At 36.0% G+C, this 27,690-nt stretch overlaps 1 long non-coding RNA gene across 20 annotated transcripts; it reads left to right on the forward strand.

Moving 5' to 3' along the window:
- Positions 1 to 18,402: 18,402 nt before the first annotated feature.
- LOC127874412 (uncharacterized) lies at positions 18,403 to 25,822 on the forward strand. Of its 20 annotated transcripts, none has more exons than XR_008046883.1 (8): positions 19,035 to 20,009; positions 20,209 to 20,292; positions 20,458 to 20,545; positions 20,710 to 21,138; positions 21,307 to 24,085; positions 24,310 to 24,411; positions 24,544 to 24,603; positions 24,768 to 25,822. It is a non-coding gene; the product is annotated as an uncharacterized LOC127874412 (long non-coding RNA). The 20 variants fall into 20 exon arrangements; XR_008046884.1 differs by having other exon boundaries at positions 20,821 to 21,138; XR_008046877.1 differs by having other exon boundaries at positions 19,034 to 20,009; positions 20,458 to 21,138.
- The last annotated feature ends 1,868 nt before the right edge of the window (positions 25,823 to 27,690 follow it).

Here is a 27,690-nt window from a genome sequence, read left to right on the forward strand (position 1 = left end):
TTTCTACTTTTTATTCAACAAACATGCTTACAATAATCAACAAATGCATTCCATTTACCAGGTTGTTTTTCAACCCAGTCATTTAGTCTATACTTTCGAAAAACGTCTTGAATCTTGACCAGGTGGTAGAAGCCTTCAAGGTTGTATTTCGATCGTTCATGCACGACGGCAACAAACAAAACAAATGCAGTCACAAACACATCCCAGCTCAAACCACTGTTCAGCTTTTGTTCAAGCAATTCGGCGAAATAGTCTTTATCGACACAAGAGTTTATCAAGTCATATTTCGTAAGAACATGCATCGTTACCGTTCTATTTACAAGCAAAACCACACATTCAACAATGTCACAAAGAGTGTCATTTGAGTCCTCAAACTGCTTGCATTCCAAGTAATTTGCTACCATCGCAGCCACAAACTCACAGCTGAACATTTTTTACGTTATGACAACTACTGACTTTGCGTGAATGGTTTTATACTCGAGTTAGGCGCTTGTTATTTGAACTGTTGTAGTAGTTTGTAAACGTCTAGATTGAAATCCTTGCAACACATACGCAATAACTATAACTATAACCAAAGAAACAACCACAAATGTTAGTGCAATAAATAAGACCCAAAAGCTGTTTATTTTGGAATCATCGTCACTCGGTGAATCCAGTCCCATACCAGGAATTCTAATCTGACACAGAGTTCGTTTTGTTGTACAATCTTCATACGAAATAGATTTTTCATTCACGTCGATATACAAGCACGTATTGTTCTCATCATATGACACTCGCGAATAGACTATCGCGTAATCGTTTAATTCGAGCGTTTCGTTCAGACTGTCAATTTTGAACATCAAATTTTGAGATATTGCATTCACCTTCGGGTCGTGCGTTCTGTTAATCAGATAGTCAAAAGCGTTTTGAAACTCTTCTTCTGTTTGCAGCACTGCTGGTAAGCACTGGCCATCTTCATTCACCACGAAACAAGTTTTAGGAGATGTGATCGACGCTGCTGCGTTTTCGTCAAATGAACATGTCTTGTACGCACGCGGATTGAAAGGTGACACAGTCACAAACTCTCCTCGATCCGCTTTTAACAGCGCTACGTTAGCCGTTTCGCATGAAATGCCCAAATATTTTCGTTTGAACAAATGAACGCATTGAGCAGGCCTATCTTTGTTGTTGAACAGCGCTATCTTGATAGAACCTTGAATGTTGTTCAAAATAAATTCGTTGCTTACTTGAGTGAAAACCGTTTTTAGATGAATGTTTTTTTGTCCAAAAATGACCACATCGTATGCATTATAGTCGGTACTGTTTACAGTTTTACGTACATTGACGTGCGTTGAAAACTGGTTTCCAACTTTGAACTGTTGCTCAATACTAATAAAGTAGCAAGATCCATCATATATTTTACCAATACTTTTAGTCGGATCACACACATTGCAATAACAGTTTTGTAAACCGTAAGAAGAAACGCTTTGAACTGTTGTGTTTGCGCGGACAACAATGAACAAACACAAAACGATAAACGACCGCATGGTTGGCTTAGAACATCAAGAATGACAAGATCCGTTTGTATAAGTGTGTTTTATATTTATTTTAGTTCCTGTGTTTTTTTTATAACGTTATACACAAATCCTATTAGTCCAAGAACGATTGCAAACACGGCTAGAATGCAAAACACAACTTCGATTATAACAAGGACAGATCCTGTTTCGCTATTTTCGTTTGCCTTTGTGGCTGTTGAGCCATTGTTAGTGATATTACCACTCGTTATGTTATGGTTTTCACTGTAGTTTTGTTGTGTGCTAGTTTCGTTTGCAACTATCGATGTGCCAAGATCGCTATTTTCTTCAACCTTTGTGGTTGTTGAACCATCGCTAAGGGCATTGACAACTGATGTGTTATGTTTTTTACTTAATGTTTTAGTGGTATTTTCGTGTGCAACTCTCAGTGTTGCTTGCGTGCTTTTTTTGTTAACCTTTGTGGTTGTCCAACCATTGTTAGGGATAAAAGCAAGCGTTGTGTTTTCCATTTCGCTGTTTGTGTGTGTGTCAATTTCGTTTGAAACTGTCGATGTGACGAGCTCATTATCGGTACTGCGTTTTTCGATGTCTGCAACATGATTAGATGTATTGTCTGGTACCAAGAACCGCGATAGAGAATCAGTAGCTAGCATCCTACCTATATTCGCGGTCAAAATCAAAAAGAGTTTGCCTTTGATTTGGAAACAAAACCTGTCCCTGTGATTATCAATGGTCAAATAATTGTCTTTCACGCCCAACATTTTATTAATGACTTTTCGTATGGCCTCGAGAATATCATATTGCGTTGTGTACGTTCTCTCAGGAATATATACAATTTTGCGTAACTTTTCTAGCGCATCATCATAGGAAACGATCGAGAATTCACCATTGTATATACCCAGATCGCGCTCTGGCGATTTTTTGAAGCAGTTATCGTTACAGCTACATAGAGACACAAACAAGACAAATAGTATGAAACGCAACATTGCTGGTTTTTATTTCATTCATCTAACAAAACACATGTAATAGCTATATAACAAAAAATTTGCACACAACAGACTACAACACAAAATCTGCAGGAATGTACAAAACGAGGCCGTTTGTCAGCAATTCCTTCGACACACAAAATGCGACAAAGTTCGGTGGGATGTGAATGTTGGGAATGCATGTTCTAACCGCTTGAGAGAGCATATCTTCGTGTTCTTCGTTTTGACACTGATTGATGAAATAAACTTTACATGGGTCTTCTTCAGGTAACATGTCGCTAACGGGCATCGGGTTTTCTTGTACCTCTTGTTCTGGGGTGAACGTTTCCACGATTTCTTCTTTCACGACTGCCAAATCGACCGGCATACTGATTATCTCGTTTTGCTCCGAACACGCCTTCTTATCAGAACAAGGCAAGTCATTCCATGTTTGTTCTTGTGTTTTGCAAAGCATCTTTTTGGGGAGACTCGACTGATCCTTTGGATCTTCAACAAATTTGCGTTTGCGATTAGGAATAGCATTGACTAGTCTACCTTTTCCCCCATCGATCAGCTCCGTTTCAATGTGAAGACTGTTGATGTGCTTGCGGTACAAAGGATGCATCACAAACAAAACCTCTAACGCCTGACACAAATTTGTATTTGGATATCCATATTTTGGTTGCAGTGAGTATACGTTAGCATTCATCTCTCTCATTTCGATGCCAGTTTGCAACGCTTCGTATATTTCACCACAGCTTCTCACAATTTTCAGACCTATTGTGAGCTCTTTCTGTGTACTGACAAGCTGAAAGTTTTTACTCGGTAGCACTCCTTTTTTCACCAATATTTCCACGATATCGTTTTCCGTACAATCGAGTAATGTCATGACTGCTCGAAAGTAGGTGTTCAGCTTCAATCGTATCTGAGTCCTTTCCAAAGAAAGACAAGTCGATTTCACAGAATAAACTTTGCTGAACTCCTCGATTCCATGCAACTCCAACACTGGTATTATGCATATCGGCAGTCTGTAGTTTAACGTGGGATTCGACTGCATGTATCTACCCTTTTTTATGCGCTCGTTTAGAGTTGCGAAATGTTCTGGTACTAATGTTTTCAATATTTTGAAGTAGCACATATCAATCTTTTCATCGGCAACAGAAAACATCAAGTCAACATATCGTTCAAACGCAGCTAGTGTCGGTTCATCGAGAAACACATGGTCCAGCGTTGGCTTGTAGTTCAAGTAGTCATACGGACTGTTCGTTATCGACGTAAAACGCAGTCCCTCGACATCTGTGAAAGGACATGTAACGCTAAACATGTACTTCTTCTGGTGACCATTCGCATTGAAATTTCTTTTCTCGCGAATGAATTTTTCGCACAATGTTTGGACGAACATGTTGTCGCTTCGGTTGTCAAATTGTAAATGAGACGCATTGAATAAGTTGCATGGCTTTATATACAACCCGTCATGTTACAAAGTTAGTGTTATAAGCTTGAAAAAGTAGGTTTTGAAAACAGATATGGCTCGTTGCATCGAACGGAAAGGCGAAAGCAAATTGCATGCACTCATCAAATCAAACCAACCCGAGTTGTTAGCAACACACATTAATCAAAACTTTGATTTTGATTCATCGTGTTACATTGTTATCAACGAAAAACATGTTTTGCCTGTTGATTTCACACAAACAGACCTAGAACAAGTTGTCATTCATATATCTAAACCTGAATACATACAGTTTGTGAAGCTCAGGTTTACTGGTTCTCAAAGCAATGGGTCTGATTTTCTGCTTTGCGAACAAACCGATTACGAAGATAACTACGGCAATGAGGTTCATCAGTGTCACCTTTATTTTTCAAGAACATGTACCAAAGATATGGCAGCTACGAGCTATTACTTGACACAAGCCTTAAGTATGATTGGAGTACTAACATTTTCAAAGAATACGCATGACAAACTGGCTTCGTGTCTAATCAAACGTTATGGTCAAACACTCGTACCCAAATGCACTACTGATTTTTGGAACAAACAACTTGACTCATTTCGCATGAGAAGCATTCTTGAGGTCTCGCAGCAAGATGACTCAGCGACACTTCGTGAGGAAATTGAGCGTTTGATGCAATCAAAGTACAACTTCGTTTCTTGTGAATACAATACGGCCAACAAAAACCTAAATATTCTGTATACTGAAACAAGTAACAACAGCTTTGGGTTAGTGGTTGTCAAAGAGTCGCTGCAAATAAAAGGCGCTACATGACTGGTAGATCAAATCATTCTTGATCTAACCTTCAAAGCGATAACATGTCTGTGCCAGCAACTACATTCCGGGTTCCAAAAACTGAGGACTGGGATATGGAGATTAGGCTGTCTGAGATAAAAAGTATGTTGTTAAGAATTTCATATGTTAGTGTTGGAGGTTTGATTGTAAACGTTGAATGCTGTAACTAACTTTTGCTTGTTCTGTTTCAGAAACCGTCACTCCAAAAACTGAGGACTGGGATGCCGAAATTGCGGTGGCGAAACGTCCTCCATTTTTTCTCAGCGTGGGCAAAATAACACAGCGACGTATAAACCGAATGCACCGATGCTGGACCTGTCACTGCGTGCCTGTCAATTGTACATGTTCAAAGTATTGAATAAAATTGTTGAAACGTTTACAGGTGTTTGTTTGTTTTGTAGAAAAATGTTATATAGCAGTAATTTGACTTAGTACACTTCACACAAAACAATGCTAGCCGTCGAACTCAAAGATTTAGGTTTTTTTCGACACATGTTACGTTTAAACCTCGAACAGTGGAACAAAGCTGTCGAAATGTACATCATGGATCTCTATCCAGATGTGAAGTTTACATTTTCGACGCGAGATCAATGTTGGAAAGCGACAGATACGGAAATTGTGTACTATGTCGATATTGAGGTTATTCTGATCAATCCGAAATATGATTTGTGCTGGACACACCAAGATCCCACAAAACGACTTCAAACCATTAATGGGATTTTGTTGAGCTCAAAAGCCAAGAGAACAAAACTCGTAACGTTTGACCAAGAGTATTTTTGAGACAAAAAATGTATAAAGATGTTGAAATAACCAATTGCATGTGTAATATAATATCATATCATATCATGGATGATACCGACGCTTTTTGCACGAATGAAACAAGTATGTTTATGAACAACTATATCGATAGACTGAAAACTTTTGAGCATTGGTCGCCCCAAATACAGCCAAACAAATACCAGCTTGCTTCGTGCGGGTTGTACTACTTGGGACAACACGATCGTTGCAAATGTTTTCGTTGTGGCATTGTGTTGTATCATTGGAAATCCACAGACGATGCTTTCTTGGAACACCATAAACATTCACCGAATTGCCAGTTTTTGCGAATGGTGGGTCCAGGAACAAGACTATTGATAGACACATGAGTATGTTTCGTATGATCGTGTTGTAAATAAATATCATGAACCGTTCAATTCGATTTGTTCTTATTCTTGTAGTAACATATACTTATTCATGCAACTACCAAACGCAGAGTTGAAAAACAAGTACTATTGTGTGCACGAATGTTTGATTTCGCTATTGCGTTAGTTATTGATATAACCCAGTGTCGTATGTTTTCTCAAACTATATTATCCAACTCTAATCAAAGCAAATACAAACAACTATGTATATGTAGTTTCAAACGATTTTATTCTGCAACAATCAATATTTCAAACATTTAATCTTTCGCAACAACAACGTACAACAGTTTACATAGTCCACTAGATCAGCCCACATAGTCCACTCGATCAGTCCATCACAGATGCAAAAGCCTCACTCCTCTGTTTTGGCCGTAACCCTGAATTTCGCCACACCATTCGCAGCGATCGTCGATCCGCGTACATGACACACAGCTGAGGGCCTCGCATCTACGGCAAAAGTTCACCATCGAAAAAAAGTTTTTGCACCTATGACACACAATCACTAACGTAGTGTCATATACAGTTGGCAGCATTTCGCCCATGCCCTTAATCCATCTGTTACAAGCTGCTTTGTTGTTTCCAGCTGACGACTCATTCTCACGATGCTTATTCTGCCTCTCTAACCATGCCTGGAAACTGCCACTTTTCTCCACACTTGACATCCATTGCTCGCAAGCTTTTCTGTTACTCATTATGCGTGTTGTTCGTTCAGTTTCAAAAATCGAAATGATTCTAACACGATCAATTCGCCCTTTTATAGTATGCCGTTATTCAACTCAACAGCATAAAAACTCGAGATGCATGTCCCTTCCCCAACACATGAAATTTCACAAAGTCGACAAAAGCCCCAATTGTATGTAAACAAAGTGTTTTATGTTTTCATCGACGAGTATTTTTATCAACAAGCCGAATTTTGCGCAATATGCGGTGTCATTAGTTCTAGAAAAGATAGTTTTACTTCCTGCTTGACAAAAAGTTTGTAGTTTACTTTGCTTTTTGGAAAAATACAACGTTCAAAGATATGAGTTTCATCCGAACCTTCCGAAAAATGGGTGTTGTTCTATGTACAGTATCGATACATGTATGTGAGGCATTTTCAGGCTTTCTTTCTTGGATTGAGAGTTCAAGAAACGACGAATTCTGTCAAAACATGGATAATATGACATATAAGTACCACGAACATGTTTTTTTTTGTTTTGTGATGGACAAAACCGTGGATTTTTTTAAATGTCAACACATCCCATATGTAAACAAAGAAAGTTAAAATACATGATAGATCATCTTGTGTAGTTTTTTGTTTCAAAAGTGAAACACTGTAAACAAAATGTGTACTTCAATTCAGATTTTTGTGAAAACTTCTGATTTATACAAAGTCAGTCAGTTTAACACTTGATATGTGTTGTTTTGTTTTTTATCTGCATCAGACCTTTTTGACTGTAGGTTATTTGTACACATCAAACTCTGCCATACTAAGTTGATTTCTACAATGAATTAACACTCAGTATTTACTTGTTACCATGTGCTGCTAACACCGTGATGGAATATTTCATCTCAAATCATAAGTTGAACAATTTCTGACCAGAATTTACATTTTAATATGATACTTTATGTGACAGAAAACATATGCACTAATTTGTCAGCATATTTCTATTTAGGCTTACTTTTGATATTTTTGACCATATAATGCAAAATTATCCATTTCAAATCTCATTCGCAAGCACATTTCATGTCCCAAACTAAAAAAAAATCTATAAGCACACCAAAATACAAATTTTGCTTTTTACCAACATGTGAATTTTTGGCCACAACAATCTTTCATTCAAGTTGACACAAATATGTGTATCAACAGCAAACCCCATAGGAAGTTTGTCTTGGTTAGAGTACCTATAGTATAGATATTTAAATATCAAGAAGCAAACCCTTCATAACAGGTTATGGTGTACAAAGTTCAAAAAAAGGTATTAACACAAAAAATGGAAAATTTGCATGTTGGTCAGTACAGAAATTGTATTGCACTCACATATGTTATCATGTTGACTTAACAGTGTAGAATATTTCATCTTGAATCAGAATTTGAAATTGTGATACACTGTATGAATTACAAAAGAACATGTGTTCACTTTTTTTTCAAACATTTTTCTCTCTACAAAAAAACTAACTGCATATGTTATTCTGTTTCAGGTCTTTTTTCTGATCAGTTCCCATGTAAGGTATATTTTAGAATTTTGATATAAATCCCACATAACCGGCTATGGTTGAGAATGATGCAAAAAAGGTATTTACACAAAAAGTGGAAACTTTTGCTATTTTGCAGGCATGACAATGTCTGTTTACCAGATTTCATTCAAATACATTTTACAGTGTGTGTGAGCTAGCAAGCACAACCACAAGCCAATTCTTGGTTCAGATTCATAAGCATCTGCATTCTTGTTTCAGTGCAAATATGTGTGAAGGTAATTATGGGTATGAGCTAGCAAGCACAACCACAAGCCATGTTTTGGTTCAGATTTGGTTTATTCATGCATATGGATAAGAATATGAGAATTTTTATACATGGCTCTCATAAGATTTCTGATGCAAATGATGAGAAAAAAAGTATATACAGGTTATTTTGAAAGCATGGTTTTTTGTCAGCACATTTATGTCTGGCCACAAAACTCATTGTGTGTGTTATGTGTGAAGTGATGTTCAGTTCATATTCTCAGAGTGGTTCAAGGAAGAACGCCTTCTCTTGCAGAAGGAGATCTAGGTTCAAGTCCTAGCTCTGATATGATTTGAGAAATCACTGAATGCAATTTACAGTGTCTGCTTGAGCTAGCAAGCACAACCACAAGTCAATTTTTTGTGCAGATTTGTTTTAGTCGTCTATATGATTAAGAATACAATAATTTTGATACTCGGCTTACATAACTGGTCTGGTACAAAAAGAGATTGCCATTCCGAGCGCATATTACAGTGTGTGTGTGACCTTGCAAGCACAACCACAAGCCAATTTTTTGTTCAGATTTGTTTTATTTGTCTATATGAATAAGAAGATGAGAATTTTCATACTCGGCTTACATAACTGGTCTGGTTCAAAAAGAGATTGCCATTCCGAGAGCCTATTACTGCTAGCAAGCACAACCACAAGCCAATTTTTTGTTCAGATTTGTTTTATTTGTATCTATAGATAAGAACATGAGAATTTTTATGCATGGCTCTCATAACTGGTCTTATGCAAAAAGAGATTGCCATTCCAAACCCATATTTCAGTGTGTGTGAGCCAGCAAGCACAACCACAAGTCAATTTTTGGTTCTGATCACAGGATTAATGGTTATAGAAAGCATTAACTAGTACAACATGTTTTCAAAATGTATGTTTCCACATTGCAGATATTTGTGAAAGTTGATACACAAATCATACTTTACAGTCTGATGATCACTTGAAATTTTGCATTTTGGTCTGCACATACATATTTGATCACAATAATCATTCTCTACCCAAGCTAATTTGTATGCAATGCAAATTGAAGCAACCAAAATGTATTAACACTGTGTTGGCTGGGATAGTAAAACTGTTTTCTTATTGCAGAATATGTTAGCTATACGTATAATACAGATACTTGAGGTTTTCAAATCAAAACTGGCATATCATGTTTGCTTGAACGTATGTGAACAAATGTCATATACATGGTCAAACGGGGTATTGTTGTTGAAGAGAATATCAGATCACAATCATGATTGCTAGGTTTTGACTGCTATGCATAGTGACTATCCAGCATTGATCAGTTCAAACGCCAGAGTAGTAGAATGTATAACGCTTTCTCCAGTCATGTGCTGGATGAAAAAGATCCAGGTTCAAGCCCTGGCTTTGGCATGAACATGTGAAATGGCTGCATTAGTCAATATCTTAATTTCTGATCTATCACTATCAAAGAAACAGGATTAACGGTTATAGAGAGCATTAACTAGTACAACATGTTTTAAAAATGTATGTTTCCACATTGCAGTTTTTTTGTGAAAGTTGATATGTGTGTCTGACGTGTGTGAAATGGCAGTTTTCGGTATTTTCATATGGCAAAGCATTTGACAGTTCGTTCTTGGTGCAAATTCATAACGTCATTTCAATATTTATTTAAGTTCATCCTACCAACTAAAGCGGCGTTAACATATCGATAATAGAAAATTGTGTTTATTTGTAAGTGGTTTAAATGCAATATTTCTATAACCCGTTGTCCGAACTCAATAAAATTTTCACAAGATTAACCGAAATTTCGATGCGCTCATACTGATACTATTTGTTCATACAAAATCGAATGCGCAAGTTATGATATTTTGATCTTACTGCAGTTGAAATAAGAACAGAGCTGTAGTCGCTTTTATAGTGCGGAATCATATCGAGCAAATTTCGTCAAACGAACGTCATGTAAAAAATTGTTATGGGTCAAAATCTTGTACAATAACGTGTGTTCATCTGAGTTTTCATTCCGCTATTTTTTAAGGCCAATATGAGCCTGAAGTCGTGTAAGCATATAACATCAAGCATGTGAAACAAAACACGTTGTAAGGTTCTATACATTTTATTCATTCTAAGTATCAACCAATAATGCCATAGCAAGCACCAAGTTGACATGTTGCATTCTTATCGTATGGATGTCTGCATTTCAGACAAATCAATTGCCCAGAATTTTTGTTGTAGACGTATTCCAAATACTTAACTATGCACTTCATACAGCAAAACCCGTGTCCGCACGTCTTGCTTATAACTGTTGGTTGATTGTCTTCATTTTTGCATATTCGACACGAGTCGATTTCGCCACTGCTCTGTAGTTCACTTGAGATGCTTTCGATAACATTCGTAATATGCGCTGTCGCATGTCCAAGGGAAGATTTTTGGCTTGAATTTTCAATGGCACTTTCTTCAGATTTTAGCGTCAGCAATACTTTTTTAAGATTGTTGATTCGTATCTGAGCTTTACCGTGCAACGATTTTAGTCTCTCTTGTTTTATGAAATACTGCTCTACGAAGTCAGTCTGCTTGTTTCCAGTTGACATTGGGTCTTGTTTTGACGTTCGCGAACCTTTAGGTTTTTTGACAGTTTGGCCGTTATTATTGGCAATAGCTTTGCGTTTATTCGAATCCTTTTTACTAGTCAAACCTGACGAGTCGTTGGAATTGTTATGTACAAGCTGCGCCAAAAAATCCGCAGCTTCTTCGTCTTCTCGCGATTTAAACTGATTGCCAGCTTCTTCGTCTGTCATTTTGAGAAGAGAGTGCACATTTTGACAAGTTTGGTCGAGCTCACTTGGAGTGAGATATAACGGATGACTTTCATCATCCAAACAAAAACCAACATCAGCAAGTTGTTTTGACGTCATTTCGCTTTGCTAACTCAAGAGTGAATGATTGAGTTTTAATAAAAAGACTGGCTTTTATAGAAGACGTTTGAGTTATCTTATTGTTTCTTTACTTCGGAGGATATTGCGAAAAATGTTCATACTACTAGATGTTATATTACACAATGACTCATATTTAGCATTCGATCCATTGCAATTCAATACGACATTGTTCGTAAGCTCAACGTTCTACTTTACACTCAAACTATATCTAACCTGCTCGACTAACAACATACACATCATATGCATTTAAACATTTTATTTTACAACAAACATCAAACATATGAAAACAGTCAAAACATCTAATCAGTGAAAAGCATTCGCACCCAGCCAGTAACGTCAGCTCGACACATAGCGCAGTCTCCATCAAACATCATCAGGCAGCAGTTTTCACAAAAAGTGTGCCCACACCTTGTCAAGGTACTGTTTTTTTCCTCATCGTAGCATATGGTACACGTTTTCAATGCTCGAATAGCCTCTTCTTTTTCTTCTTGAAGTTTTGTTCTAAGCGAATCCAAAGCCTGCTCTTTTTCAAATAGGAGCTGCGATATTATCCTATCGGTTTCGAGTTCATGCTGCTCTTTTAGCGCGCGTTCGCGTTTAGACCACTCTTCGTTGAAGTAACGCTCTCGATCATCAACCAAATGTTCGCTTGCTTCTCTCTGGTACGAGGAAGCCTTCTGAATACACGATACCATTTTTTTGCAGACATCGCGACCTTCCTTTGACATAGCGTAGTCGCTGCTGTTCACAAACGCTGTAACCTGACTTCCAAGTCTGTTCAGTTGATAGCCGAACGACTTTAGATCAATTGACGCCGATTGTTCTGGTCGAGTGTATGGCTTTGTAGCATGTCGCTTTCCCTTGCCAGTCGTTTCGCTACTACCACTAGCAGCGTCTGTGTCCTCGAACTTTGGCAGTCGGTTTGCGTATTTCGGCATGATTTCGAGTCAATGTTCTCTCTTGGAGTCTCAAATCAAGAATGATGACCATACCTGTCCGTGTCGCTTTATATACCCAACGGGCTGGTGCGTTTTCAGTATATAGACAAAGCATAGCGCTTACATACCAAAGTCCTTGATAAAGATGAATAGCAAATTTTTTACGCGTGGTAGATGTCGACACTCATATTTGAGAAAAGCGCTGAGCAAAGTTGCATGTCTGAAAGATTTTGATCAAACGTACGTTAGCGAATTGGGTCAGTACCTCAGAAAGACATTTCCCACATTACGCGACGACTGTAAATTGTACATTAAGCACGAAGTAACAATTCAGAACAGGCGACCCGATTTCGTTATTCATATACCAAATGTTGCCCTGATACTACTCGAATACAAAACATCGAATGTTACAACAAAAGTACGCAGAGAATATCTAACTCAAGTACTCGATACGTATCACAAGTTTCGACAAAGCTTATGCGTTAGTGAAAATTCCAGCCATATACGTTTACTTAGCATTTTGCTCATTCGCAATTCTTCATCTCGACAAAATAAAATTGTGTGTGTGAAAAATGAGTTAATACCTAACAGCTGTTATTTGATATGAACTTGTATGAATATTTTTGCGAAATGTACTATGATCAATTTTTAAACGCAACAGTGCAGTGGAGTATTTTTCAAATCACAATATCTCGCTAGTACAACTTTTTTTCCAATCCAATACTTCATCAAATATCTACCAGCATCGCACGAGAAATTACACCCAGTACAGCGAGGTCATAAAGTGCAGATAATATCGAACGTCATTTCAAATTAAAGTACACGGATAGATGAGTATTTGCGAGAAAGTTTAACTGTACATTTCTCAACAACCTATGCAGATATTGGGATCAAATTTTGACTATGATATTCAACTAAGAAAGCTCCACAATGATTGTTCCATACGTTGTATTCTTTTGTTAATGCTTCTTGGACAAAAGTGCAAGTTTATGGTCGAAAATACCGTTTGTATGAAGAAAACTTTTTTGCCTTTTCGTTTTGCTAAACGAAATATGTACAGTTGAATAAGGAATTGTTTTCTGAAGAATTTGGTGTATACCACTTTGCATGTATGTGAATCATTTCGATTAAATACATAGGAAGTTAAACGCAACATTGATATTTTTCTTGACATCGGCATCGAGTCAAAATTCATGACGTGCAGTAGATCTACGTAATTTCGCTTCATGTAAACAACCTTGGTGCAATATCGTACAACGAGGTTTAAGTGCATTTTCTTTGAAACCACTCAAAATATCAATATGAAATTTTCAGTACAGTACACAGATGGCTATATGCTACAATTACGTACTGATTAGTTTGCCCTGAAATATATGCTTCTATGTAAAATATCTGTCCGAAATCTTTTGTATGAAGAAAACTTTTTTGCTTTTTCGTTTTGCTTAACGAAATATGTACAGTTAAATTGGGAATTGTTTTCTGAAGAATTTGGTGTATAACACTTTGTATGTATGTGAAACATTTCGATTTAGCACGTAGAAAGTTAAACGCAACATTGATCGTTTTGTTTAAATCGGCATCGCGCAAAAATTCATTACATGTAGTACGTCATTTCGCTTCATGTAAACAACCTTGGGTAAATATCGTACACCGAGGTTTAAGTCAAATTTCTTCGGAACTGTTCAAGTCATCACTATCAAATTTAAAGTACAATGCCCAGCTTATTGTTAGCTACAACTTTTCTATTGTAATTTTTGTTCCAACATACATACTTATGTGATAAAAATCACTTTGAAAACGTTCGCAACAAGAAAACTTTTTCATTGCGGTGATTTGTGAAACACAACTTATATCATCTTATAGAAAATTTCATTCCGAATATTTTGATATGACATGCGTGTATGTTTATTGTATCGCTTGATCAAGACTAGCCGAAAACCATTTTGCCTGTAATCATGAATTGACTTTTAAAGCACACATGTACTGTAGCTCGAACGTCATTTCTATCCATGAAAACAACTTTGGCTTGGGTGCAATATCTTACAATGAGGTTTAAGTCAATTTTCTTTGAAACCACTCATAATATCCAGATGAAATGTTCACCACAATATTCTATCATATGATAGCTACAATTTTTGTCTCGCCTATATTGTTCTCACACGACTCATTGTGTCAGATATTCAATTTTGCAAAATTCGCTAAGAAGAAAACTTTTTCGTGTTAAGAGCATTTATCTTCATTTTGGTATGATTTTGTAGGAAATTCAATTCCACGCATTTTGATGTATTACACTTAAACGTCTGTCTAAACACACAAACAATACAGTGCAATAACGATTTCGTACTAAACGCATTTCTGTCTTTAACTTTAGATTTTTACAACGTCGTCTTTTATCCATGTAAACAAACGAAACAAGATGTTAAGTTACATCGGTTTAACTCAATTTGCTCGATAGCGTCTCTTGATATTTAGATGATTTTTTCACCACAGTATTGCATCATATGATAGCTACAATTTTTGTTTCGCCTATATTGTTCTCACACGACTCATTGTGTCAGATATTTTACTTTGCAAAACTCGCTAACAAGAAAACTTTTTTTGCGTTAAGAGCATTCATCTTTAGTTTGGTATGATTCTGTTGGAAATTCAATTCCACGCATTTTGATGTATAACACTTAGCTATATATCATAACACAACAATAAAACAGTCCGATAACGATTTTGTCATAAACGCATTTCTGTCTTTAACTTTAGATTTTTTTTCAACGTCATTGCATTTCTATGCATGTAAACAAGCGGGGAAAGAGTTTAAGTTGCATCGGTTTAACTCAATTTGCTCGAAAACGTCTCTTGATATTTAGATGATTTTTTCACCACAGTATTGCATCATATGATAGCTACAATTTTTGTTTCGCCTATATTGTTCTCACACGACTTATTGTATCAGATATTCAACTTTGCAAAATTCGCTAACAAGAAAACTTTTTTGCGTTAAGAGCATTCATCTTAAGTTTGGTATGATTCTGTTGGAAATTCAATTCCACGCATTTTGATGTATAACACTTAACTATATATCATAACACAACAATAAAACAGTCCGATAACGATTTCGTACAAAACGCATTTCTGTCTTTAACTTTAGATTTTTTACAACGTCATTGCATTTCTATGCATGTAAACAAGCGAGGGAAAAGTTTCAGTTACATCGGTTTAACTCAATTCTTTCGCAAACGTCTCATGATATTTAGATGATTTTTTCACCACAGTATTGTATCATATGATAGCTACAATTTTTGTCTCGCCTATATTGTTCTCACACGACTCATTGTGTCAGATATTCTACTTTGCAAAACTCGCTAACAAGAAAACTTTTTTGCGTTAAGAGCATTCATCTTTAGTTTGGTATGATTCTGTTGGAAATTCAATTCCACGCATTTTGATGTATAACACTTAACTATATATCATAACACAACAATAAAACAGTCCGATAACGATTTCGTACAAAACGCATTTCTGTCTTTAACTTTAGATTTTTTACAACGTCATTGCATTTCTATGCATGTAAACAAGCGAGGGAAAAGTTTCAGTTACATCGGTTTAACTCAATTCTTTCGAGAACGCCTCATGATATTCAGATGAAATTTTCACCACAATATTTAATCGCATGATAGCTACAATTTTTGTTTCGCCTATATTGTTCTAACACGACTTATTGTATCAGATATTCAACTTTGCAAAATTCGCTAACAAGAAAACTTTTTTGTGTAAAGAGCATTTATCGTTATTTTGGTACTAGCTTGTAGGAAATTCGATTCCACGCATTTTTATATATTACACTTTACCGTATGTTTAGACACAACAAAAATACAGTTCGATAACGATTTCGTACTAAACGCATTTCTGTCTTTAACTTTACATTTTGACTCAACGTCGAAAACTCTCTGCGAATAGAACAGTGATTTCGTACAAAGTTTAACTTCGCGTTTCTTCCCAACCACTTGAGATAAAACCATGCTATTTGTATCATCTTGTTCAGTGAGATATTAGCTATAAATTATACGCTGATAAATTTCCCCTAGCATTTATGCGTGTGTGTTAAAATCGCAGATGTTTGATTTGAAAACGAGTCGGTGAATAGAAAACTTTTTTGTACTCATTGATATTGGGGTGATTTGAACATCTGCTTGTACAGAATTTAATTCTGCGCATTTTGATACCACATACTCGATAGTGTGTTGAAAATTGGCTTCAATATTGACCGAAAACCATTTTGCTTGAAACACGCCTTTGATAAATTCTTCATAACATACAACGTCATTTCATTGAATCTGTTAAAGTGTAGATCTACAGCGAAATGCATTCTATGAAAAAGTTAAGGTCGTGTTTTCTCTTCAACCATTTGACCGATCAACATAACATTTTCGCATTAATATGAAACGTGTTAATAGCAACAAGTTTTGTGGGGATCATTTTTTGCTAACATATTCGCATTAAGTAGAAATTCTTAGTTTTTCGCATGAAAATCACTTCGCTGACAAGGAAAAAAATTCCCATTCAATACAAGTACACAACAATTGCTATCATTCTATAGGGAATTCTGTTCTGCACATTTTGATGTATGATACTCCACAATAGGTCTAATTACAAGAATACTGCTGAGAGAAAACGCATTCGTGCTTATAGAAATTTTGAACTTTAAAGTATCGAGTTAAACCGAACGTCGTTAGATAGCGAATAGTTGATAAAACTGTGTTTGTATCGAAGCGGTTTATTTTAACTGTCACAATAACGCGTGAACGCATTTCGATTAAATTTTCACTACGATAACCAGCAATCAGAGAGGAACAATAAGAGTTTAAATATTTTGCAAGTAGATAAGTGGATATATGTCAAAATTTCTGTTTATTGGCAAAACTTGGGTTGATATGAAGAAAAGATTTTCATTTCGCAATATGATACAGTAATATTTGCATCATGCGATGGGGAATTTATTTCTGTGCATTTTGGTGTAACATACTTGATGTTTTTGTAAAACGCTGCAGTTATACGGGCAGAAAACCATATCACAACAAACACACATTTCATGAATCGTAATTTTGACCCTTCGTTGTCAGTGCAAATCGACGACGTCATTTCAATGAAACTCATCTTTCAACTTAAAGGGGTGTTTACATATCGACGATAGAAAATTGTGTTTCTTTGACAGTGGTTTAAGTGCAATATCTATAGAACCAGTTGTCCAAATTCCATAAAATTTTCACCAGATGAACCGAAATTTCGATGCGCTCATACTGGTACTATTTGTGTATACAAAATCGAACGCGCGAGTTATGAAATTTTGATTTTAACGCAAATTTTCTCGATATTTCAAATTTTCAAGAACAATTGTACACATAACCATACTATTTGTATATCATTGTGTAGGCGCCAGTGTGCTGAACATTTTGATATATGTGGTTTGATATTTATTTTCTATATCTTCGTTGTACTAGTACAAATCACAAAACACAGTTGAAAAAATCACAGCGCGATAGTTGCTCTTTAATAAAGTTAGTGCGAAATCATATCGAGCTGCTTTCGTCAGTCGAACGTCATGAAAACATTTGAGTTCTCGGAATTGAAAATAAATATTGAATTGTTCAGGCTATGTAGAAAACTAAATGGGTATACGGGAATATTTTGTGCTGATGTTAAATGTTCAGTAATAAATATTTTGATGGATTACTCACATATTTGATATGATCTAGGATTATTTCAGAATGATAGGTTAGTAAATCTATGTTTGACTAGATTTTTTTATATACTCGCATTTTGTCGTTTTGACATTGACTATAAAAATCTGCGTTGAGTACGCCTCATAACAAGATTTAAAACTAGAAGACAATGGATTTGCTTTAACTCGAAGGAAATACTGGATGGATTGTACGGACTCATGCTTATCAATTTTTATGCCCATTCAAGCTGTGAGTGTGAATATTTCGGCTTGTATGGTCATGAAAAAATATCATCACAAAGTCAATATTTGTATGATTTTTGCATGGTAAGTATGATTTTTTGATTTCTCATCAAATACACATTCAATTGTAACTTAAATCATGAAGTATAAACATTTTCAATGTGCTTTTTTGTCATTCTTCGTTTGATCGTTGAAGGGTTCGGACGTGTTTTTCGAAGCTCTCGACGTCGTACTCAGTATAAATTGAACTGGGCTGGCAAAGAACGCTCAGTTGCGACTTTGAAATTGACCGTTACGGACGTGTTTTTTATGCGCTCTTTTTTTTACATTGACTTAATCTTAGTTCAATGAAAGACTTTGACAAAGACGGACGTACTTTCGTGAGCTCTGACTATTGATGAAAAGTTTTGAGTTTAACTGACTTGTACTTTGAGAGTTAAATTGACTTCGCGTTATAGAATAGCGACTTGGTACTCGGGTTATGGAATTACTGGTGGACTGCAGTGTTAGGGTATTGTCATGAGATGACGGCTTGACTTTTACTTGCGTTGTGAAATGAAATCATGCTCTCATGCGATGATAACTTTTGAACGTTTAGTACTGACTGACAACGAATTTTTGTGAGCGACTTGACTTCACTTTAAGTTTTGACATCGGACTGATCGGACGTGTTTTTTTAAGCCCTGACTGTTGTGAATAATTAAATTTATGTTGTGGTGTCAAGCGATTGACTGTCAGTTGAGGTTCAGATGTCGAGCTGTGCGGACGTGTTCATCGAGCTGCTGTCTACAAAAAACGTGAGTACAAATTTTTTTCGTTTTACTGTTTAGATCTTCATGTTTCGCGATAGATTGAAGTGGAGTTGCGTGATGATGTATGATGGTTGTAATGTGTTGGGTAGAAATTACTCAGTGCTGATACAGTGTCGATATGTTGTAATGAGCGATGATAGTGGATGATGGTGGAACAGAATATTCATTGAGGTACTTTGAGGAAGCGAACATATGATGGAAAAATGTTGCAAAAATATTAAATGACAATTTATTGAATCACTTTTGTTGATATGTATGATATTGATTAAATTGTATTTGCATGCTGTAACATTTCTATTTCATTTCAGGGGGCTGTGGTGAGTATTGTAGTATAAATTTGTTTCAATAAATCATGATGAATGAAAACTGATTTCGATTCGTTTTGTACAGGTTTACTTGTATAGAAGTGTAATGCGTTGGGTAGAAATTACTCAGTACTGATATAGTGTCGATATGTTGTGATTAGCGATGATGGTGTATGATGGTGGAACAGAATATGAGCTTCTTTGGGGAAACGAACATATGATTGAAAAAAATTTGCAAACATAGTAGATAAATGATATGATATTGCTTAAATTGTATTTGCATGCTGTAACATTTCTATTTCATTTCAGGGTGCTGTGGTGAGTACTGTAGATTGTAGTGCATATGTATAGAATTCAATAAAAGATTATGACTGAAAACTGCTTTTGATTCTTATTGTACAGTTTTAGGGATTATAAGTCTATAGCAACTCTGTCGGTTGGTGTTCATGAGTGTGAGCTTAATACAGCAATGTTTGAGTAGTACAAAAATGTTTTCGCTTTTGTGGTCGCCAGCTGTCCGTGATCTGTAAAGTGAAAATACACAGAGCTATGAAGCATACAAATGTTTCGAAATTTTATCAATGATTGTATACTATGCATGTTTTGATTTAGTTCGTTTCAGATTTGACATGAGATGAAAACCTGACATGATTTGAACAGAGCTGGGAAACGAAAAGGTAAGTCTGTTTCATTCCACTATGAACACTTGTATTTTGACAAAAGAAGAGATAAAGTGAGTTACTTTATCATCATGGTTTCATTTAGTGAACAGAGGTAAACCTAGCTAGCTTTTCGTGTACTCTATTTTGGATGATGAGTATGTCAGTAACTTTAATTGTACGGCTAGTAAAGTATGAACATGAATGCTTTGTTCAGATTTTCAGATGTGTGCTGGCAGTTCAAGTCTGGCAGCTGGAGTGAACAGTCGTGTTTTCTGGAGCTCCAACAATATGCTAGAAGGTAAGTAACTATGTTTGTTTTGCATTGCATGTTTTTATATGTTTCAGACTTTCAAGCAGAGATGTCATGCTGACTGGAGTTGAGCACAGGGCAGTGACAAAGTGAAAGGTAAGTACTTTTGACTGAATGTTTGTTCTATGCATGTTTTGTTTTAATACATTTCAGGAGTGCTTATCCAGTGATGATATGACAGTTGGAGTGAACAGTGGAGCCAAGCAGTCTTGTTTTTGGAGCTACTCAACAAGCCTTGAAGGTAAGTTTAGAATTTCTCAATGTTAGTGAATTGAAGTACTGTCACTTGCTTTTGGACAGTCGAACAGAACAGACGTGGTTGCGAGAGCTCTCATATCTGTTGTGTTAAACTGTTTTTATGATATGTTATGTTTGTTTGTTTGTTTGTGATGTACTATTTTTCAGATGCTGATGGCAGTGATGGGTTTTCAAGCTGACCTGAACAGAAAAGCACTCATATGGTAAGTACAAAATAGTTGTTATATGGGATGTTTTGTGCATGCTTTTATGTTTCAGGTGTACTTGCTGACAGCGACGAAGACGAATCAAGAAGAGGAACATTGTTGAGAAAGTGATTGGGACTTGAAAACAGGGTAAGTGTAACACTTGTGTTTGTTTAATTTGTAACATGCGTGCTTTGCTCTGTTTCAGATTTCACATGCAGAAATTAAACAGGATTTCAACTGCTGAGACACAAATCATCAAAAGTAAGGTAAGTTTTAATCCATTGATTTGAGTTGTACAATGTGTTCTTTACTTTATTTCAGATTCGAGTCACTGGTTTACACATGGAAGAAGATTTCCACGTCTGTTACTCAACTCTACAGAAGCAAGGTAAGTCGATCAAATTTTTGTTTTCATTTGTACTGCTGTAATGTGATGGTAAACTTATGCTATTTTTCATGTGTGTCATGTACAGATGGATAATTCAAGTTTGATCTGTGTTGGTTTATGTTCAAAAACGTTTTACATGTATGTGTGTTTGAAGATGTTTTGTTTCAGTTGATGTCCAGATGGCAAGCAGTACAGACGTGTTTCTTGGAGCTGCCAAACAGTGAGTACAAACGTTTTATATTTTTCAGTTGTTTACTCATAGAAGTCTGTGAAAGATGATAACAAGGGTTGAATCTATCAGCACTTGTGTCTAAAAATGCTGATGTGTGACGGTTTACTGGAAAGGGTAAATGCTAGCCAGTACTTACACTTGAGCAACCGTGGGATGTCGAACTAACTGATGATGTACTATGATGGTGAACACTTACTATGTGTATCAAAATGCTTTTGTTGATATTTACTATAGATGATTTGATATTGGTTAACATTTGTTTGCATGCTGTTAACATTTCTATTTCATTTCAGGGAGCTGTGGTAAGTATTGTAGTATTAATTTGTCTCAATAAACGATGATGAATGAAAACTGATGTCGATTCTTTTTGTACAGTTTTAGGTATTAGCACTCTATACAAAACTCTGTCGGTCGGTGTTTGTGAATGTGAGCTTAATGTTTGAGTAGAACAAAAATGTCTTTACTTTTGTGATCGCCAGTTGTCTGTGATGTAAAGTGGAAAAAACACAGCTATGAAGCATACAATTGTTTCAATATTTTATCAATGATAGTGTGCTATGCATGTTTTGATTTAGTTCGTTTCAGATATGACATGACATGAAGAGTTGACAGTCGAACAGAGCTGAGCAATGCAGAAAGGTAAGTGTGTTTCATTTTAGTATGAACACTTGTATTTTGTTTTTATATGGTATGTTTTGTGCATGCTATGTTTCAGGTGTACTTGTAGTCAGCGACGAAGACGATTCAAGAAGAGGAACATTGCTGAGAAAGTGAATGGGACTTGCAAACAGGGTAAGTGTAACAATTGTGTTTGTTTAATTTGTAACATGCGTGCTTTGCTCTGTTTCAGATTTCACATGCAGAAATGGTCTCATAGCAGTGCCAACAGTGAATAAGGATTTCAGCTGCTGTGAAACAACTCAACAGAAAGTAGGTCAGCATTGAATGAATGCACTTGAGTTGTACAATTTGATGTGATGCTTTTCTCTGTTTCAGATTCAAGTTCCTGGTGTAGACAGAGAAATGTGTTTGAAGAAGGAATTCTACTACTGTGATTCAACTCTACAGAAGCAAGGTAAGTAGAAACACAATTTTGGTTTAATTTAACTCATGTGTTTTGCACTGCATGCTATTTTTCAGGTCTCTCATGCAGTGATGCAAAAGAAGAAGATTTCAAGAAAGAATCACTGCTGCAACTCAGGCCTATAACAAGGTAAGTGTTTACTATATTGTATACAAAATGTTTCTCTGTTTTACTCTGTTTGAAGGTTTCAATTGCAGAGATGTTGCAGAGATGTTTTGACAGCTTGTGACAGAAAAGAAATTCAGCAGCTGTGTCTCGACTCTAGCCACGAGGTAAGTCAAAACAAATATACTGGTTTGTATGTTATGTTGTTATGCCCTTCTATGTTTCAGACTTACATTGCTGTGACTGTTCCACAGTGGGTCAAAAAAGAGACGAATACAGGTTTCAAGAAGAAAATTGGCTGTTAAAAACCTGCACAAAATATGAGGTAAGTAAACTACTCTTTTGGTTTGTTTTGTGCTTTGTTATGCTTAACTATTTTTCAGATTGGAATGGTGGGTCGTTACAGAGCAGACTTTTGGACTACTGAGAAGTTGAGAAACAGAGAATGATTCAAGATCAGCTAGGTAAGTCTTGATTATTATGCATTGCTAAATGTTTTTTTCATTCCAGTATGGCTGTGGTAAGTACACAAACTTTCTATAATTTAATATTGAACTGTTTTTATGACCTGTATTCTGCATTGTAAAATGTCTGTTTTTCATTTCAGTATCCTGTGGTAAGTACACTAACTTTGTATAATTTCATATTGAAATGTTTTGATGACTTGTATCCTGCTATGCAATGCTTAATATATTTTTCATTTCAGTGTGGCTGTGGTAAGTACACTAACTTTCTTTTCTTTTTCATATTGAACTGTTTTGGTGACTTGTATTCTGCTATACAAAATGTGTTTTTTTCATTTCAGTTGCCTGTGGTAAGTACAATTGCCTTCTTTAATTTTCATATTGAACTGTTTTGATGACTTGTATACTGCATTGTAAAATGTGTTTCTTTTTCATTTCAGTATGGCTGTGGTAAGTACAATTGCCTTCTTTAATTTTCATATTGAACTGTTTTGATGACTTTTATTCTGCCATACAAAATGTGTTTTTTTTCATTTCAGTTGCCTGTTGGTAAGTACAATTTGCTTTCTTTAATTGCATATTGAAATATGTTTTATGACTTTTATTCTGCTATGCTTTTTTCATTTCAGTTTGGCAGATGTAAGTACACTTCATTTATGTAAAAACTGAATATGATTGTTGTGCTATACAAAATGTGCTTTTTTCAATTTCAGGTCAGCAATGGTAAGTTTATTGTGTTTCTTTATGTATAATTTTGTATACATATTGTTTTTTTCATCATAGCATGTTTTTTATATTTATGCTTTGTGTAAGTAAAATGTTCATAAATCATTCTTATCTTTAAACTAAAAATGTATTTTGATATGCAAAATGTCTGTATGATTTCAGTTGCCAGAGGTGAGTACCATTACAGTTGAAAAGTTAGTTTTGTTTAGTTAAAGTTTTGGTTCACAGTTCTGTTTATTATTTGGCAAAATTTACATGTATGCATTGAGTCTTGATTTCAGCTCGATTGTGGACTGAAGAAGATTGCCAGCAGAGGGATTGGATACAAAATACAAAGTAAGTACTGAGTTTCTTACTAAAAGTTTTGAGTTGTATTCATTGTGTGTTAATATGCTATGATTGCTATGAACATGACTTTTGTATTTCAGCGAAGACAACATAGGTAAGTAAAATTGTTATCTGTTTCAAGTTTACTGTTATAGTTCAATATTGTGTTTATAAATTGTAAGTTGTACAAACACATTCAAAAGTTTCTGATCATGCTTTCGATTTCATTTCAGCTTTACTGCTAGACGAGTGTTCTCTACTACTTGACGAGTCAGCTTTACTACCAGGCGAGCAGTGACAACAAGGCGCCTTTGTGGAAACAACACAACAAAAAAGTGAGTATTAGTTGAACAATTGATTGAAATTGTTTTACTGTATGTTATACTTAAATGCAAAATTGTGCACATAAATTGTAAGTTGTACAATTACAATGAAAGTTTCTGATCATGCTTTCTATTTCATTTCAGCTGTACTGCTAGACGAGCAGTGACAGAAAGGCGCCTGAACATGCAACACAAAACAAAAAAGTAAGTATCAGTTAAACAGTTGGTAGAGTTGTGTGTTTTTCTTTAGCAGTTTGTGTTTACTATTTTATTTGATACATGGTATATTACACATGCATGTTTTTATCATTTCAGGCTGTTTACTTTCATCGTTTACTGTTTAACACAATTTGCTTTTCTATTTTCAGTGCCAATTTGCAAACCTTGATGTGGAAACCGAGTAGTCAATACATACGTGTGGCGTATAGCTGCGACAAAACCGTGGGTCCATCGCACCGATAACTTGAACATTGGCCCGTGTATGGACATCAGTGCAACTTTGTGAATCCATGTAACTTTGTGAATCCATGTAACATTGCGAATGTGTGTCGATCGAAAAATGTGAACATTATGCAATGAAACGAACTCGGTGTTGCAAGTGGCAAGTGTTGACAGTGTGCATGTTTATGTTTATGTTTTTACATGAAAAATAAAGGAGATTGTTCTCCTACCTTTTTTTTCCTTGTTTTATTGTGCTGGCCAGCAATATTGATGTATTGATGTATTGATGTATGTGTTTGTGTATTAACGATGTATTAACTATGCATTACCAAAATCAAACAAAACTTTGGCACAAGAGACTCTAAGTATCAAATACCAACAATTTAAGCGCAGACAATCACATGGTGGTACACCAGTCCGAATATACTCATTGCTCTAGCCAGGATTGCAAATTACTTGTGTTGACTAGCAAGGCTCCCTAGTAACGGAGCAGTGTTACTGGCGTTTTTTGGGTCGATAGTGCTTAGGTGAGGTTTTGCTCGAATCGGGAGCGGGTCACTCGCTTGGGCGAGTTAGTTTTCGCTCGTAGTTTCCAATCTGGCTAGATCAATGTAAGGTTGTTTTGACTGCTATTTGGCAAGCAGAAAGACAACAGCGGTTAATTGACTGAGTATGGGCGACCGAGGTATGTAGGTGTCAATAGACCGACTCCACAAGTTGCGAAGCGAACCGATAGCACTTGAGGGGAAACGCCTCGGTTTTCGGTTCTAACATGTGTTATCCATGCTGTCGTTATACTCTGGCAAGGCTCCTCAATCTATCGCGAGGGACACTCATTATTGCCCGCAAGCTTTAGAACCTGACGTGGGTCGATGCGTATGCGAGTCCGAGGACGCGATGGCATTTGATAAGGCTACCAACCGGTTGATAACACGCATTGTTCAAATTGTTAGGTTTAAGTCTGCTAGGGCTGGGGTGGGAAGGCGACTTCTCTTGTACTCAGACAAGAGGAACGGTCACAAGTCCGTAAAAACGCCGAGTGACACCACTAGCTTGCAAACGTACAAAGCAAAAAACTTTCAAACTTGAATTTGAGGTAAAATGATAAAAAAAACTATATGAATGACTAACCGATATAAGATATTTTCCATATGGCAACAAACTATGCTACTCAATGTTGTGTTGAACATTAATTGCGCCTTACGAACTACTCGTGTTGAGACTTACATTGAGTGACTCGTAAACGTAAAGCAGTTACTCGCTTTTGACTGCATACACATTTTGTACAACGGTTCGTTATTGGTATAACTTGTCTTTCAGTGAGGCACATTAACATAAACGTTCAACAGTATTTAGGCTTTATATTGCGCTTGTAGAATATACGAACAAAACACACTACATAAATGACGTTTAGGGATTATTTTGACTTTCCATTTGAGATGATATGATGAAAAAGTATATACATCAGTTTAAGCGACTTTCATGAAATTCACCACATGGCCATAAACTTGCGTTATTCAATGAAATGTTAAAATTTCGCTAGCAAAATAAATAAAAACTATATACGCAGTTTCATAACTTTCGATGTATGATCATGAAGTTTGAAATTGTGCAAAGCAATTTTGCGTTAAAAGTTGCATGTAGTTTTATCCCGATCTGAAACGTTTCGCTACAATACAGCCGTATTCGAAACTCAACAACTCAAATGTTTGTACAGAACAATACGAATGTTCCCATTTTGAAACGACAGTAAGTTAAACAAACATTTAGTGGTAAAGCGACATTTCTTGTACTCAAATAGGAGAAACGGTCACGAGTCAGTACACAAATCATAGCAAAACTACACTCTGCAGCTTGTATGAAACGTGTTTACAAAACCAAAGTAGTTCAAAGCAGAACGCTTTTCCTTCTTCGAGGGAGAAGAAATCTGGGTGCAAGTCCCGGCTTTGGTTATAACACGAATACTACTCGCTGCTCAATAGCAATATTCATCATCCTATCCTTATTTAAGGAATACAATCGATTTTTGCCATACGGCCACAAACTATGCTACTAAGTGTTGCGTTGAACATTAATTGCACGAAATAAACTACTTGCGTTGCAACTAGCAAGCAGTGACTCGTAAACTCAAAGCAGTTACTCGCTTTTGACTGCATACACATTTTGTACAACGGCTCGTTATTGGTATTACTTGTCTTTCAGTGAGACACATTAACACAAACGTTCAACAGTATTTAGGCTTTATATTGCGCTTGTAGAATATACGAACAAAACACACTATATAATCTACAATCGATCGCATAGTTAGCTACTTGAGTTGATATTGACAAGCGCTGGTCAATCATCTCGTTTGTAAGCTTTCGAGTGTACACAGTAGTTTGCAGTTTTGTTTCACACATAATACAAAATATGGATGAAAAAAATCTATATACATAACAGTTTGCGATATTAACTACTTTTGCCTCTTGGCCAAATCTACACTCGATCGCATAGTTTGCTACCTAGGTTGATATTAACAAGCGCTGTTTGAAAAGCAGTATTACTTCAATGCTATGGTTTGGTTGTAAGATAAAATACTAGTATATGATGCATTGATGTAACAGATATGTAGGCACATTCGTATAGTAGAAGAAAATTCTCAGCAGCAGCTGGTCTGCAAACACTACAATGCGATTTTGCAGTTTGATACGAACGTGTTTTGTTCACGTGAAGTTGAAATGAAAATCTGTCGTGTCTGATCAATGAAATATATTTGATAAAATAACACAGTTGAAAGGCAGTAACATATCTAAGGTTGTGCTATGTTACAGCTCCACAGATAGTTATTCGTCTTGCAAGATACTGGAACAG

This window comes from Dreissena polymorpha, chromosome 3 (assembly GCF_020536995.1).
Source record: "Dreissena polymorpha isolate Duluth1 chromosome 3, UMN_Dpol_1.0, whole genome shotgun sequence".
Classification (NCBI taxonomy): domain Eukaryota; kingdom Metazoa; phylum Mollusca; class Bivalvia; order Myida; family Dreissenidae; genus Dreissena; species Dreissena polymorpha.